Consider the following 17,779-nt stretch of genomic DNA (forward strand, 5'->3'; position numbering starts at 1 on the left):
GACTATTTCAGAAAAATACTGATTAAAAAGCTTCAACTCCAATGACATCAAATGAGGATTCCTATCTTCTGGGATACATGAAAAGCAGTGACTTACATGTATCCCATAACTAAACTCCCAAAGTGAATCCTCATGCATTCATCATTCTGTCATTAATAAAAAAATATCCTTTTTTTTTTTCCCCCTCTTTCTTTTATTCAATAGATAATTAGCTGTGAACTGGGCAGGAAAAATCACCTCAGTTAAGTTGCACTTCAGCTTCCAAACGGAGCTTGATTGAACAATAAATGTTTTCACTGCATCATCAGCTTCAGTGGAGGTTTCTAAAGTTCTTGGTTAAGATGATAGTCTTTGTCTTGGGAAAAATGAAAGTGCCACCGTGAATATGACCTCCACTAGCACCGATATCCGATATGTCAACCAGCAAACATGTCTGTAGTTTGACCTATACTGGCATTCCTACTGGAGCTGCTCCCTTCAGATCACAGACCAAGGCAGAGGGGCCAAAGCAAGAGCTCTCATCCTGATGAGAGTTTCACATTTCACCTAAAAATATTGTTAAGGAATAAAAGTTTACATATAGGCTTTCTTCAAATCATTTAAACCAGGTAGTGAGACAGAGTGCATTAAAGGCATTAATGTCAGTGTCTCGAACACTCTGAGGAGATGATGTTATCGAAACTATAGGAAACTGACAGATGAAAATATGCCATGTTAGTAGAAAATCCTCAGCAAAAGACCATGTATTTTGTAGTTACACTCAGCAGCAACAATCAATGAATTGCAAGACTAGATCTACAAAACACGTACCACATATGACCACAGGCTACACTTCCCAATCAGCCTACACATGCTCCCCTGTTAAAATTGTACAGTTACACATTCTCAGGTGACAAACAAAAGCTCAGCAGGACAGAAACATGCTACTGTATGCAAATATATAAATATATACGTGCACACTCAGCTACACCATCAAAGTTACATTCAAATAGGCATGTTCTTTGCAGATAGACATTCAGTATCTTAGCACAAACTTTTGTATGCATATATACATTAAAATATCCAAGCACTTGTGGGATTTTAACATGTATCAGTGTGTGTGTGTACACACACAGACACATAGTTCCTTGTGCATAAGCACTTGTGTATGACAACACATCCCTGCATACTCCTAGGTAGCACTCTGATGTGTTGCAGCACAAAAAACCTAGCAGGCCGCAACAAGGCTTTACCATTGGTCAGATTCTATTGTCTACACTGCTTCTCCTTCCTCCAGAGGTCAGACATAACTGCTCTTCTTCTATCCTTAGGGCTATTTAACTACTTAGCAGAACGATCTACAGCTGCACATTGTCCATGTCAATCAACCCACTGCCTTCAAGGCAAGGCCACAACTGCATGTTATCAATGCTAATCAACCCACTGCCTTCATTCCTCTATGCTGATGGACCCTCTGCTCCCTACCCTTGAATTCTATGAAACTGCTTAAAATATGAAAAATCATGGATGGAAAACACTCACTGAGTGCACACACTTCAGCTTGCACACACACACACAACCTGCATGCTTCCACAAGTACATGCAAAGACTCACACTCACCTGCAGGCACCCAGGCATGCAAGCACTCACCTCCATGACACAGTTGCACAGTGATCTGTGCAGGCCCTCTCTGTGAGCACGCCCGGGTGCGCACACACACACACACACACACGCACACCCCCTTGTGTGTAAGTCACCTTTCTGCACGCACTGACACACATGCACACAGAGAGGGATAAGTGAGCAAACACTATGCAGGTTCCCATAAGTGGGATGCTCCGGTGCTCATGCACCCAAGTGCGTGGGCCCGTGCCCTCCATGCCAAGCATGCCAGTGCACCATGGCTTGGCTACCTGCTCACCCCTGAGGCAGGGGCCCGCTGGGAGTAGTTGGCACCCTAGCCCCATGCCTGCATACACCTTGCCCCTGCCCCAGACCCGCCTGGGGACCCCCGCCACTGCTCACCTGCCACCACCTCAACGGCTCTAACGGCCTCCCCAGGCTGTCAGCCGCCCCAGTCCCTCTCCCTGCTCTGTGCCCAGGGGTCGTTTCCTGCCCATCACCTCTGTTTCCAGCCTAGGGCTGGTGTGGCTCGTGGAGCCGAGCTGTGGGCATGCAGGGAGGGACAGGGGGAGGCAGCTGGGGGGAGCAGCGGTCGCAGGAAGTGGCGCCATTTCCTCCACTGTTTCTCCTCGCTTTCTCTTCCCCCAGGCAGAATCCAACCTTAGCCTTTAAAATATGAGAACATTAGTCTTGCTATCTAATTAGCAACTCACCTTCGCTCTGTGTTGCTTACAGGTTGTGTGAAGATGGGGAAGAAAAGAGGGAATTTTTGGTGGAAGTCACGGTGACCAAAGGAGGGTCTTGAAGGCCCGATAGCGGTGCCCGCTTGTGTGGGCTTGCTACCAATGCAGGTCTGTGACCAACCCCGTTCAGCACAGAGTACCGCTTTTCAGCAGCCCCAAAACTTCACAGAAAATAAAGGCAAAATTCATTTATACAGGTAGAAAGCATGTCTGGTGTGGGTATTTTCATATGTAGATAAACTCTTACAGGCAGCCCAGCTGGTAAGAATTTCTTTGTGGAGGTATAGGTTTAAGGATGATTGCGCACCAAATGTAGCTGTCTCTAAACGGTTCACATTACACATATGCATGTTGTTCCTGATTTATAAATCATCTGTGCTTCCAATTTACTTCTGAAGCCCTGCCCAGGCATACTAAGTGCTGTTATGTGTATCTACTGTATCTTAAAATAATCTAGTTTCAGTGACTTCCTTGTCACTTTTCTTAAGATTTCTGGGACTGGTCACCAAAGCATGACTTGCAAAGCCCTTACTGAAGAGCTAATTTTATTTCCTGAAGCTAATATGAGGAAAAAGTAGGGTAACAGCACTTAAAGGAGAAAAAGTAGCTGTTCTTTCTCACTGTTAAATCATCCCAAGTTGACGGATGTTCATTCTGCAGCAGTGTGAATGAGGTAACGTTTCCATAGAGCTACAGAAATTGTCAAGGCTGAGCTTGTGCTATGCCCTAACAGCTTGGATTAGATCAATTAGGTGCCACAACAGACTTCACATTCAGATTAGAAATAATGCATTTATGTAGCCAACACTCTTATCACTTCCTCTGTTTTCGTACTGGAAAACTCTAACCCTGGCACTACTGAAAACCCTGCACTGGCCTGCTTGGAAGTGTGGGAGTGTCCTTGAATAAACTTTCTTTTCCTGCATGCAACTTTTGAAACCTTAATAGGCTTACAAAAATAGAAAGAACTACAAAAGATATTTAAGACACCCGCCATGTGGAAGTCAAAGCCCCAAAACATAGGCCATGGTTTTGGGGTTTCCTTTGCAAACTGCTAAGTTCTTTATCCAGACCACTTTCTTCATGAACACCCACTTTTTATATATATTAGGAAAAAAGAAAAAAATCTGGGAGACAAACAGTAGAATGAGGTAATGCTCATGTACCAAATGTTAAAAGGCTGACACAGCCTGTTCTTCAACCACTCTGCTAGAATGGATTATATGTATGCCTTGAACATCAGAAAATATTCAGTGTAAAGGGTTCTCATTCATAAATTTGGTATTTTAAAAGACTGGACTTAACGGAAGAGATCGATTGTCAATTTAATCTCCATCAACACATTTCAAAATATAGAAGCAACTAGTAAAAAAAGATTGTAGTTGTGTTGTCTGCCTGCTACTCAGCAGCTGCGCCTCTTACATCTCATGCTGTGCATCCCTCTCTTTTTTTTCTGGTCATCAGCGTTTCCATGAGGAATTAGCCCTACATGTTACTGTCTGGTAATTGTTGGGTAAAGGTATACACCTGACTGGGAGTGGGGTAGGAAGGAAAGGAAATTAAATAGTAAGGGCTATGAAGAAGGAAAAATATTTTCTCCGGGTTTTTATCTTTAACCTCTTCCTTTCTATGTACTTGATGGCATTGTACTGGTGTGAATTTATTTAGGGAATAACAGTCAATAGCTCTTTCTTCTCTCGGTTCCAGGGATGATGACTGAAACATGGTATCTGCAGAGACATGAAAGCAAGACCTTGATTGGAGGTTGGACTTGATATCCATGTCACTTGTTTTTCCCCCAAACAAAAGACTTTCTTCTCTCAGAGTATTTTAGGCAATTTCAGTGCAGCTTGTTGATTTTATATGATGTTCTTCAATAATAAACACTATCAAAAAGCTCTGCAAGTCTGTATTTTCAGTGGAACAAAAATAATGAAAAGGTGCTTTTTAAGGTTAGAACGTATAGTTCTGAAAATTCATAATGAATTTAATGATGACATACTTAGCTTACCTAGACCAGAAGTTATGGCAGTCAGTATAAAAGGCATCAGAGAAAAGGGGTTAAGAGTTTACAGTCTTTTGCTGAATCAAAACAATTCTGTAAGTGTACTGAAAATATGCAATGGATAAACCAAAACAGGTTCATGATGAATGACTATGTAATTTTTCTGAGTAACTTTAAGAACTATTCCACTCCATTTTGTGCATACTACTTGATTTCAGGTCTGCTTTTTGTCGTGAGTTGTTAATGCCCAGAGTGACTTTAGTTTCAAATGACTAACATTCTTTTACCAAGTAATGAAAACCACTTGTAGAGAAAACCAGTTGCTGAGACTTGCAGCTCTCGAGACTAAACGAGAGATGGGTTTTCCCTGCAAGTCTGTCTTTTCATGTGCCCTAGTACATGCTTGGATGCCAGTGCCTATGTAGCCGTGATGACTACCCGCTAGTAAACACACTGGAGACCTTAATCACCTTAATTTATAATCTCTTGCGATTTCTTCTGTACCTGCATAGTCCATATGCATGTTGGTGCTGCAGTTTATTTAGTCTGTGCCCTTTGCTTGCTAGATTTCCAGGATGTGTCCTGGTGTTCCACCTGCCTCCAGTCTTGGATTCGTTCTAGGATTGCTCATGATGAGAGAACGTCTGACCTTCCCAGCTCTTCTGCAGAACTTCCTTAGCCTTGCAGCGCAGCAGTCTGTGTAACCTGAAAGCTCTGTGTGTGTGTATTGGCTTTCTCTGTGTCAGCCATGAGTAGACCACGGACCTGACAGCAGTGGAAGAGCTTTCTGATTTCTTGTTTTGTTGAAAGCTGAAAGAAAGTATGTGAGATGGTGGACAACTTCATTTCTTGAAAACAAAAATAGCTGTTACGGTTCAGAAAGTTACAAAACTGAAGAACTTGATGCTTGCTGCTGCAAGTGGAGATCTCCATTGCACAGGCTGTTGCTGGTGTAATAGTTATGTGTGGTAGGACTGTACTGATAAACAGAGAAACAGCATAAAATAAAGTAACAGTTTAAAAAGTTTTCCATAAAGAGTAAAAACTTAGTGTAACACAGCAGCACGTGTGCTTTCAAAGCGAGAGACCAGATGACTCCAAAAATGTGCAGTTAGCTTCTAGGTGGCAATCCAGGAAGGACTATTACAGGTTACAGTTGCGTAGGTTTGAGGGGTAATTAATATGAGGTTTTCCCGTAAATGGTAACTAACATAATGGAATTGACAGTTTGCTTTTAGAGAATGACCTGGTTCTGTCAGCAGTAGGTACTTCCCCCTAATTTGCCCTGAAGATGACATGAATGATAAGCCTGAAGGATGTCACTAATACATAAACTTTTGCACGCTTTTTACCACAAAACATAGGTTCATGAATGCTAGTGTGGAATATGCAGAAAATGTGCAGATGAAAAGGAACTGAGAGAATTCAGTTTTTTAGAAGTCTTGATAAATGTGGGCATTAATCCTTGCAAGTAATGTGCCTATCACCTCTGGGACTTGTTGCCCTAGAGCAAGAAAAATCAGGGATGTTTTATTCTACCTTACCCTGTAATCTCCAAATTATGAGAATGATGGCACAGTTAATAGTTGGGGATGTAGTACACATGACAATACATTTTTTTTAATTTCTGTCTTTGTTAAAGTTTTATTTGAGTTTGATAATTTGTGTATAAATATTTCAATGTATTTGTCATTCCTTGTCCTTATGTTGGTTTGTCTTTGGAGTGTATGAAATACATTCAACATCTTACATACTGATTTAAAGAACAGTAGAGTGTGACACTGAGTTCATCCTTGAACCCATGTTCATCATCAACCTATCTAAGAGAGATCAAGAAGACTGGTCTTTGCAACAGGATCTGAGAAGTGTGGGAAAGTGAAGCAGATTCCTGTATATTGAAGAACAAAATCCATGATATCAAGTAACAAAGACAGATTGTAACTGAGGTTCATGTAAGTATTCTATATCAAAGTTATCTGGTAAAGATACAGAGTGGTTTCTAGTCTGTCAAATCTAAAGATCTTCAGAGCCTAGTTTAAGGACCTCCAGAATAGTTAACATGGCTGGACTGAACTCAAACCTCTGTCTTTTATGGAACTCTAACTAGTAAACTCCTGTTGGGTATTCCTGGGAGATCTTCATCTGCAGAGGCAATCTGAACAGATGTATGTGAAAAGCTATAGCATATTCATGGTAGTAAATTACAGCAGGACAGAAAAAATATGGGATGAGACAATTGCATCATCTTTATACATTAAAGTGAGCACCAAAATATGCTTGTGGAAAAGTTTAGGGGTTTAGAGAATACCAGACCTGAAAATATGGTGGAAAATTACATGAATACTTGAATTGTGATGTAGTCCAAGCAGAATATGCTTTTATATTCCAGTTGTGGGACAGCCTAGTGTCTGCACAGCTGTATCAGGTAGAAAATTTTGTAGTATATCAAGTACTGTTCCTTGCTAAGATAGGAGCAGAAATTAAACAGCATAGTCAAATAGCCACTAAAAACTTTGCCAGAAACTGACTGAGGCATGTTTTTATGGCCATAATGAATAAAATAGTCAAGCAGCTGGAGCACAGTTTGGCTGCTGTAAGAGTTTGTTTTGGGGTTGTGTTTAAATTTCCTACTAATTGGCACTATGTGGTCATTTGAAAGAAAAAGCGAGATAATGGGTAGTTTATACAGGAAGAACAGACGAGGCAGAGACAGTTGAACAGATCACATTGAGAACGCTAAATCTAAACAAAATTTTGTTAACTTGTTCTGATTCTAAAGAATGTGCCAAAGGAGTTGAAACTTTTTCAAGCTGTTCTCGTTCAAGCTCCTGTAGGAAAAAAAATTACCCCTATTTATTCTCTTTATTGGTTCTTTCAGACTCTGATCCAGTTCATCCAAGTAAAAATGACTACGTATTTCGAAACAATTTGCTATATATCTGTCCTAAGATAATAAAATTATTAAGAACAGAAAACAGCTCTTGATACAATGCCTTCAGTCATCAGAACATTTAGCCAATCGTAGCTTTCAAAAATATACCCCGGTCCTTAGAAGACTGCAGGTTAGAAATGGTGAATGCCAGTGCCACATTCAGAAAGATTTATAGTGTTAGATCCTGTTTCAGATGTCACTTTAACATTGAAGGCTTTATGCTGGTTCAACTTGTTTAATGGATGCCAATTCCTGGCTTGCACACAGCGGTATTGCACAGGCCAGCAGCAGCCAAGCTTTCACCTGGCATGGGCCATATTTTTTACTAAGGACTTTGAGGGATAAATGCCGTGTGCCTCCCTAGTGTATGACAGCAGCATGAAATAAGCCACAAGTGATCATTTCTGCCATATATTCTTGTGGATAAGAAAAGGAAATCTGGGGTTTGATCATGCAGTGAGTGGACACTCAATAAGTCAAACAGGGTGGTCACTGGGAGAGAGAGTAATAGTCACTTGTTGGCAGAAACTGAAGAGTTTTATGTGGCTGGTGATGTATTTTTACATATAGATGAAGGGTCCTGCTGGAGGGTGATACAGAGTAAGCCTGTGGCTGAATGACTCATTCTATTTGTGACCTGCAGCTTGGGTTTCTCACGGGTTTTTCAACACAGCATGTGCTAGAGGGTCAGAAATTGCCTCTGAGTCATCTCAAACCCAGATTTGCCTCTGCTGTCATGTTTGTTTTTTTTTCCTGTGCTGCAGCTGTACACAGTGCATATGTACACTTCATGTGCATAGGAGGTTCTCCAGTTGTAAGGATCACTATTGCACACAGCCCAAGTGCCAAACGCTGCCAGTCGCATGGGCTCACCACCAAGACTGGAGGGATAACAAACTTGCTTCCTCGTATTGATCTTTAGCACAAAGACAGACAGGAATCATGTATATGTGCATACATATAGATGCTGCAAATTCAGTACCTGAAGCACACAGTAATTACTTGTTCACAAGTTGCTAACTATGCCATCCCATATGCTGTTCCTGGTATAGCTGGTAATGTGTCCTAGGATTTTTCTCCTGAAAAACAGATTTCCTGGGGGAAGATGGTCCAACAGCGAAATAAAGTAATTGGAGATCCATTAGGGAACCAAGGATTTATATTTCAGAAATACTGAGGAAAGCCTATTTAAACTGCTTCCTGATTTGTTTTGAACATCATAGTTCCTATTCACCACTTCTCTTTTTTTTCCATTTTTTTAAACAAAGTCAGCTGTTCATCCTGGTAAGTTATCCTCAGTGATCAAATTCAATAAGCTACAAGACCAAAGCTGATGAATTTCAACCTGAAGCCCAACTGAAAGTGTATAATATTTTCTCTTTTCAATTAATGTTTTAGTTCTAAAGCTCCGTGTGTTACTGGTATATATACAAGTATATAAATATATAAATGCAATTATATGGTCATCATACCTATCTGGGAGCTCTGCTGATAATTTCAGTTATTTACCCTCCCCTCCTGTCTGTACAAAATCTCTATCATGCTGCAGGCAGCTATTTCATCCTTAAATGAGAGAGGGTTTAGCTTTATTTAAATTATGAAACCGGCTATAAAAACGGTAATCTTGTTAAGAATAAGTAAATGATCTTTCAGGTATTCCCAAGATGACATATTAGTTTCAGCTTTTTCCTCTATAAAACAGTACTTCCATTTTATGTAAAATGTACTTATGTAAAACAGTGTTATACTGTACATGTGTTTCTAAATTCAGTATTTTATAACTACAAGTTAAACAGAACAGGTCTATTTGTTTTATGTAAGTAGCTATAAATCTAGTTTTACCTTCAGCTTTGAGTGCACACAATGATAAAGTTAGTGTTAAAATCTGATTGCACATATTTTTCACCTCAATTTGTTTAATGTTCTTAATGATTTCCAGTTAATATATATTATAACTACTTTATAAGTTTTCATTAACCAAAGCTCAAAGCTTCAAAACTTTTCCATACGAGTTTACTGTAAATTCCACTTTCACCACTTCAGCTAAAGTTCCAACATCTGAAATACAGAAAGAAGCAGAGAGGTACTTTAGTTACAAATGGCAGAAGTAAATTTGTCTCTTGTATATAAATTCTGATAGCTTTGTCTTTCTAATGCAAGTCAAGTGGTGTATATAGCACAACAGAGCCATCAACACACCTAGAATTTTAAGCAACATGCTTTCTGGAGTCAGAACATTTTTTCTTCTGTGTCTCAAACTAATTTATGATGTCCAGGTTAAAATACAAATGCTGTATTCCAAAATAGCAATGATAGCTAACTTCTTCTCCAGGTCTAATGTCCTATCACATCACTCAGCTTCACTTGTTTTGCTTCACTTGTATGATCCACATCAGACAGGAGTGCTGGCAGTGATGTTGGAAGGTTGCTCAAAAGAGAATATTTGTTATTAAAAATGGCTACCTGAAGAATAATTCAATTACAGAAATTCTCTTTGTTGAAGGCTTCCCAGTGACTTGGCCATGTAGCTAAACTGAAACTTCCCATGCAAGTTTTTAAAAGTTTTGTCCATATGTGTGGAGGAAACCTGGCAGTAAAACACAGCTGAGGCAGCAAGTGAGGAAAAACACACAGAGGTGCATGCTCAAGCCAAGGGAAAGCTCTCAGATTTTCTTATTTTCCTTGTAATGTCTGTCCACCATCAATTCTGTATCATCACACTTTGGTTGCATTTATGCTGCTGAACTGAACCATACACATGAGCATTCCCTGGCATTGGGCTTGCTTAATAAACCTGTAAACTCTTAGAATCATCTGTAAATTTGGTGAATGGTCTCAGGAAGGAATTTATCCTTGACAACCAGCCCTAAACATCCGCGCATAGTATGGAAGCTGGGGGTGCTGGGGACCACTGCTGCTTACTGCTATGGACATGGCCATGCTCGCTTTGACTTGGTACTCTGGCAATGTCTCGGGAAACCTCAGTCCGTGTTCTGGGTTCTGCTGAACATACTAATGACATGCTATAAAACACCCAGGCCTTCCTTTTTTTGACTTTGAGTTGAAGCAGGGCGTGATGCTGGGAGGACGGCTGCCTTTCTCCTAGACAAAAAGGGTCTGAGACAAGAGTGAGAGGAGTTCAGCTGCACCTGGGACCCCTTGGGGACCACAGGAGTGGAGGTTCCAAGCACCATGTCCTGTTTTCTCAAGACACTGAAAATGGCAAAGGTGATATTCAGGGGAGTGCAGGGCTGAAACCTCAGTCAGCTGCAGCTTGGTCTGTATAAAGTCACTGTGTTGGTCTGCAGCAGGTCTTCAAGGCTGAGGCCTGTCTCAGGAGGAGGGAGTCCCAAAAACAGAGTGTCCAGCTCCCCTTTTGGCAGTGTGTCATTCTTCTCCAGCAGCGTGATGCCAACCTCCAACAACCCAGGTGAGGGGCCTTTCTCTCACGTGCTGACATCCTGCTCAGACCATCCTGCTCAACAACAGGATCCGGCCTGAGGCTTCCTCTGATATGGGAAAATTAAGGTTTATACCTTACTTTTTATCTTGTGGGAGAGAGGGGGACTGAATGCCGAGGATATTCAGAGACAGATGCCTTTAGATGTGAGGTAATATCTGCAGAGGCCAGGAATGTGCTGTAGCAGACGGGAGGATGGAAGGGGGAAGTCAGCAGCTTTTCCTCAGCAGAGAGTCTCCTATGGCAACGGCAGCAGATACAACAGGAGCCAGAGCCTGGCCGCTGGCAACCAGCCATGGTCCCCACTAGGACCTCTGCTCCTTATCAGGCTTGGCACCAGGGTGACAGGCATGATAAAGTGGCTATAGCTGCCAGCTGAGCCTGACTTTTGGCAGGCATGTAGACTGTGCATGGGTACATGCTACCCCCAAGGCAGTAACTTCCATAGCCTGTCCCTTCGTCCTTTGCATGTGAGGCTCCCAGGGTTCTGCCGCAGTGGCACCCACCACAGACCACATCCTTGGTCATAAAAAGCATAAACAGCCCAGGACATAACATAAAAAATAAGGAATACAGCCTGGCTTCATTTGTAGAGGAAAGCCTGGTTGCCTAGAGAATGCCCATCTATCATGTGCAGCACTGAAGGATGGTTCATGGGTAGAGGAGATGTAGGTACAGGTCTACACTTTGAGAAGGGATATATGTACTAGGTCTGCTAATGGAGAAAGCCAAATCAATAATTTTCAAAGATGCGAGCAGGATGGCTGCAAGACTGTTACGGTTTGGTGCAGTGGTTTATTTGAGTCCTGTGGTGAACTGGCCCTAGCCCTGAACCAAGTGCACCAGACAGCTTCATTTACGTTTCTATCAGTTGGTCGTGGGAGGCCGGTGGGGCTGGGATGTCTATCTAGGTGTTGGAAGTCCTAGGTTCTTCACGGTCATTTTGCTAGAAGCGTGGTGGTGGTATGTACCATATTCACCACGCTGTTGTCAGCTTCATGGCTACGCAGCCAAAGCAGTGGCCTACTGCACCCATAAAAGCCAAATCACATGAAGCAGGATTTAATCAAAAACAGCTTATTTTGAGCTCAAATATAGGCACACTAATGTAATTGGTAAATAACACATAAGCATTTCTGAACCCAGTGGCCCAGTAAAAAGTCCTGTTGTGATTACTAGAAGCAGGTGCCTTCTGCTAAGCTGGACAAGGCTCCAGCCCTGGTCAGTTTGGTTTGCTATCAAAGTGTTATGGAAACTTGTGTGAACCAGAGTTAGGTACCAAATGTCCCATGTCATGGCATACAGCCTAAGCTTGGAATAAAAGCAAAGTTTATTGCTTTTTATTCTGTTTTATTACTGCCCCCACATAGCAATCTTTTAAGCATTCCTACCATGGTAATCTCTAATTCCCTAATACACCTATATGCAGTCACACCAGTTATTTCCCAAGTGTGTATTTCTCTGAGACCTTGGATATCTGCACACTGTGATCTGAAGTAGCACGTGGTCTCAGCTTTCTGCCAAATGACCATGCGGCACAGGACTGTAGTGGGTAAGCAGCATCTGTTATAAAGTGGCTCTCAGACCTCACACAAACTGATGTGAGTGAGAGGAGGATGCCATTTCAACCTTTGGAAAATGTTGCACTCTGGCAGGAGCAGAATGGTCAGTATAGCTGCTGACGGCGTCTAGAATCTCCCCTGATGTTCCCTGAGTCTTGCATTTAACATTTGACAGACTCCTTGCAGAGGTCATTAAAAGGAAACAGGATTTACACTGCACAGTTGGAGAGGCTACAGTGTGCAAAAGACTGGTCAGCCTTGACACCATGGACTTGAGTGATACCCTCTGTTGTGATGTGGCCCACTGGAATTGTCCACTAACCAGACGCACACTGACCAAAAAGTGCCAGGGGTGGCAAGAGGCCATCAAGTTATCATCACAATGCTGTTTTCCACCAGGATGGGCTCCTAGAAGGTGGTGCTTTGACATGTAGTGATTGGTTCCAAATCTTTGTACAGGGCACCAAAGCTGACCCCACACATGGAAAACAGTGTGGAATTATTGGCAGGAACAGTTAAATTTGCATTTTATGGAGAGCTCACTTTTGAAATTCCAAAACAGAAATTATTTATTTTGCTAGTAAAAAAAAAATCCCATTAAATTGAAAATTTACTCAACAAATGTATTACCTCATGACAGAAAGCACATAATGATCTGCACGATACTGGAAACTGCATCTGCCATGAGAAAGATAAGCCATCTACCATGGATCAGTGAGATCGTTTTCTTCCCTCCTCACTGGTGGAACAGTCAGAGAACTCACTGCACAAGTCATCTTCACTTGCATTCAGTTTCAGAAAGCTAGGATGTCTGTTAAGCAGCTAAATTTAAGATTGAAATAATTTCAGTGACTGAAAGAAAAATAAATCCTGGAACATTTTTGCTTGCCTAAAAGTCCTTGCCTCTTCTCCTCTCTCCCCCCAGTTTTCTGAGTCTCATTCATCTGGTAAGTAACAATTCCTTTTTTTTTTTTTTTCTCCTGTCAGTCAGATGGATTTTGACATGATACAAAAAAAGTTTTATATATTCTTTGAATCCTTTTGAGGGAAAAAGCTTGGCTTCTGAAAGGTAAGTAAGACCGAATGCACAAAGTAAATGTACAGCTTGGGGTAATGCCAGTCTTTTACTTCCATCCATGACCAGAAACAGGAGGTAAATTCTTTTCATTCATTCACTGTCTGATTCACCAGTGTGCAAGAAATGTAATTTAACGGCACTGCCATTCAATAGAAGCCTTAGCAACTGCAGCAGAGCAGCTTGTCTAACCAGCAGGCACAAACCCCCCACCACCATTTCTATAGAAATGCGAAACAACATCTTGGAAATTTGACTTCTTCTGCACATCATGAAAATATTAATTCTTTCTAAGCTGCTGTTAATACGTTTTGTAATTTGAAGTGATTAATTAGCAATTCATTATTAAGTAGTGCATGCTAAAAGTTTAATCTTCCTTGCAAAAAATAAAGGATTTGAGCAGTTTTTTGCAGCATCATATACAAATCTGGCAGTCACAGTTAGGGTGCACCAGCTGTAGCAGTGCCTGATGGGTTCCAGGCTGCTTTAGGCACTAACTTACTTCATGCCTGGTGGAGACTTACTGCATTGAGTAAATGTCTTGAAAAAGAATTTGATGATTCATCTGGCTTTTCAAAACCATCCAAAGGATGTCATTTGTACCTCTTCTCAACCAGAGAAGGATGAGCACACAGAGGACAGATTACAACAGAAGTACTCATTTCTTGTCTCGAGGTCTGCTTCCATCATCTTAAATTGCCTAGGATAATTTGATATAAAAGGTTTGCTTCTTTCTTTTGATGAATTTTAAAAATGTACGTGGCTATAAACTCAAGTAACTCAAGGTTACCTTATATTTTCATTTTGTGATTTACTACATCTTGGCTTAGGTATTTGTTTTTCAAAATCACATAAAGGTATGCTTCTGTTTCATTAATTTTCTTACTTTAAAAAAAACAAAACACCTGCCATTGTGGATTATTTTTTTTCCCAAATGGAGACATTTTTGTTGAGTTTGCAAATTCAGAAATTAAGGTAGAAGCTGACAATTTGGGCAGCAAACTGTGAAAAAAATTATGCATAGGCAATTGTTGCAACTGTTAAATGGTCTTCTGAGACATTCCTGAGGTAAACTTGCTGTGTGCTTTGGTTTTAAAGTTCCTTATGAGTAATGAGTTCTCTTCTAAAAATATATAGAATTGAATATCACAAACATTAAAACTCCCAGTCTGGTGAATGAAGGAAGTTATCTTTACTCAGTTTTTTTTGGAGGCTGGAATCTCTGGTACTCTTTGTTCTATGCTTTCTTATTGGTCAGTTTCTGACTCTAGAATTGCTATACAAATAAATGTAGTGATATTTAACAATATATATTTTCAATCTGTACATAGCTACTGGGGAAAGGAAGTGAATCCCAAATGAGATCTAGAAAAGTACTCACTGATTTAATTTGAAATAAATTTCTCACTGCGAAACACTATGACCAAAATTCATGAGAATATGGGGCACTGCCTATCTAATACGTATCTTATCCTTGGGCAAATGAAGGATGTGCATGTAAACCTGTTAAATATGCGTAACACTCAGGACTGGGCCTATTTACAAAACTGACGCTTCTTTTCCTATGAACATTTGTATTATCATCTGGAGAAATCCCAGAACCTCAACAGATGAAATTAAGAAAGTTAAGAAAGGTGAATAAATGCTCACTAGTGCCCAGTGAATGCTGGGCACTTGGATTTCATACCAGAAAATGCAAATTCTTTTTTTTTTCATGGAAAGTTGCATACTTTTACTAAACTGTTTCATGTGTGAGACTCAAAAGATTTAGTAGAGGAGTGATTATTCACCACTTTTTTATGTCTTGTCTTTTTTACATGACACTGCATATGGAGCAAAAGTAAACTTTTGTGGCCTAGACAGCTCTACCATCAGCATCTTTGACCCACTTTTGATTAAATTTGCCAGCAGGTACTACTACAGCTTAATTTAAGGGGACCTGCAAACATCCAATACTGGATTCTCAGACAGTGTGGTGATGATGAAAACCCTATATCACACATTCAAAAAAGGCATATTAATTTGTTTTACTGGCAAGCAGCATATCTGAGGTTAAAACTGAGTGAAGACACATTGTGAAAGCTGTAGCATAATATAAATGTAGTGTTTCCGTTATTAATACAGAGGAAGGTTGTATACAAAATTTGTATGTATGTGTACAGTCAGAATGTAAACCTACAGGAAGAAAGCCATATTATTTTTCAACATTTGAAATTAATTCAGAACATCATCCTTGAATGTTCTACATTTTCTAGTTATGTCATGTTTTTCCTGTTGTTTATTGCTAGCTTTCATTCTCTCCATCTTGTCCTTTGCAGGAGTTGAAATACAAATTATTCCTTTAATGAAATAATTTCTCCTGCAGGTTTCACAAGTGTGTTCTTTGAAATGATTGGAGAAGTTGAATGTATACACTCTAAAAGAGCCGCTACGACATTGCTTTTGCAAACAATAAGGATAAATTTGCTAACAAATGCTAACAAATCCTGAAAAGGAATGATTTGTAATTTCATAATGTAGCGTCAATCTGCATAAACTTTTAAGAGCAAACATCCTGGAAAACGTGTTCATGTTTCAAACTATATGCACATCATGTGTCAAAAGTAATTATCTTAAACACTCTATTATGCAAATGAAATAGAATCATTCACAATCCATTAGATTAATTATGATTACTGCCACTTGCAACCTTTCTCTGTATCAAATCCCTCAATCATTTTAGGGTAACTGAGATTTTTGTCAATGTCTTTTTCAACAGATCAAGTAACTAAACCAATGAAATGAGCCTGTTATGCCTTAGAATGAAGGTAGATATGTTTTGATCATCTGCTGCCACAACAGTTGCCAGAATTGCTAGAGACGCCAGGAGCTTCATGCAGCATTCCAGCTATGCAGTGTGTGAATCATAGGTCCATTTGAAAGGTGCAAAGGTGTCTCTTGAGGGCAGCTTTATGGGTATGGTGCTTATTAGCACTGCAAGTTCATCACAAAGTTCAAATGTATCATCATTAAAAACCCATAAAGGCATGCTTGGAAAATATCTCTTTTTCTTGGTGCTGAAATGTGTTGAAGTCCTAGAAGCATTGCACAGCATCGGATTGATTAAGCAGTGGATGGGCTAAACAGAATTGTGTCAACCGCAGCAAGGAAGCTTTTGCACGTATATATTACCTGATATCCTTATCCCTTAAATGGTAAATTTCTGTTTCTGGTATATATTCAGACCTGCCTGAGCTCCTCAAAACAGCTTCAAGCTAATCAGAGATTTTGTTCACTATTTGAACACTGTTTCAAGATGTTCTTGCCACTCTGGGAATTAGTTCTCAGCTGTAATGGAGTACAGCACTGAAGCAGAGTCCAGGACTGTGCCATAACATGCCTCTCACAGAAAAATCTCTTGATTTTTGTAAGGACACTGCACCAGCTCAAAAGCAGTAAGACTGACTTGTCATCCAGAACTTGGGGAAAGAATGATTCTCTTTGAGTTCAGGATGTCTTGAAGATCCTGCCAAGAATGATCAGCTTCCATGCTCTTTGTGTGTGCCCAATGTTGGCCTAATCGAAAGACAAAAATAAAGTCTCATAAAGAAATAAAGTGGAAAATTATACAGAGGTAGAAATACAAATTTACCCTTCTTGATTTTCCAATTAAAAAATCTTTTCATCAGTTCCACTGCCTTCAGCTATTGCATAGCAAGAATGAGAGTGCTTTACCAAGTTTGCTTTACATGGACTAAGACTTGGCTGATTTCAGTCATTTCAATATCTTTGTGTTTTCAACTAATTGCTTCTCTTAGTTCTGCATGATCATCCTCATAGCATGCTGGGAGGCTTCATGTTTGCACTCATGCTGTACACATGTTCTCATGTATTAAACTCTCAGGTTTAACAGTAAATTGTATACCCAAAGGGTCTCTTTGCACAAGCAGGAAGGTTTACCTGGCTTTCCATGAAACTCAGTGTGGTGAGTTTTTAAGTGCTGTATTATATACAAAAGTTCCTCTTGTGCCAAAATTGAAGTAATTGCTGATTTTGGCCATGGAGGGGAGTGCAGTCAGACAAGTTCTGTCAGATCCTGAGCCACTGCTGCATGCTAACCCAGTGGTCCTGGGGCAGTTCCTGGTCCTTTAAATGAGCACTCATGTGTGGAATATGGATGGTGCACCCCAAAAATCTCGTGATAGTGGAGACACAAGCCTGAGTCTGGCAAAGAAGAAATAATTCCGTTGTTGTTCTTCTTACCTGCCTTTTTCCATGCTATTCAAAACTTACTTGTGTGATGTTTCTTGTATGAAGCTTCTTTCCTGATTTGTTTTTTCCTTCAGAAAAAATTGATTTGTGAAAATGAATTAATGCAGGGCTCCCACAAACATCTCAACGCAATTCACTGATGGGAACAG

Source organism: Falco biarmicus, chromosome 4 (assembly GCF_023638135.1).
Source record: "Falco biarmicus isolate bFalBia1 chromosome 4, bFalBia1.pri, whole genome shotgun sequence".
Classification (NCBI taxonomy): Eukaryota; Metazoa; Chordata; class Aves; order Falconiformes; family Falconidae; genus Falco; species Falco biarmicus.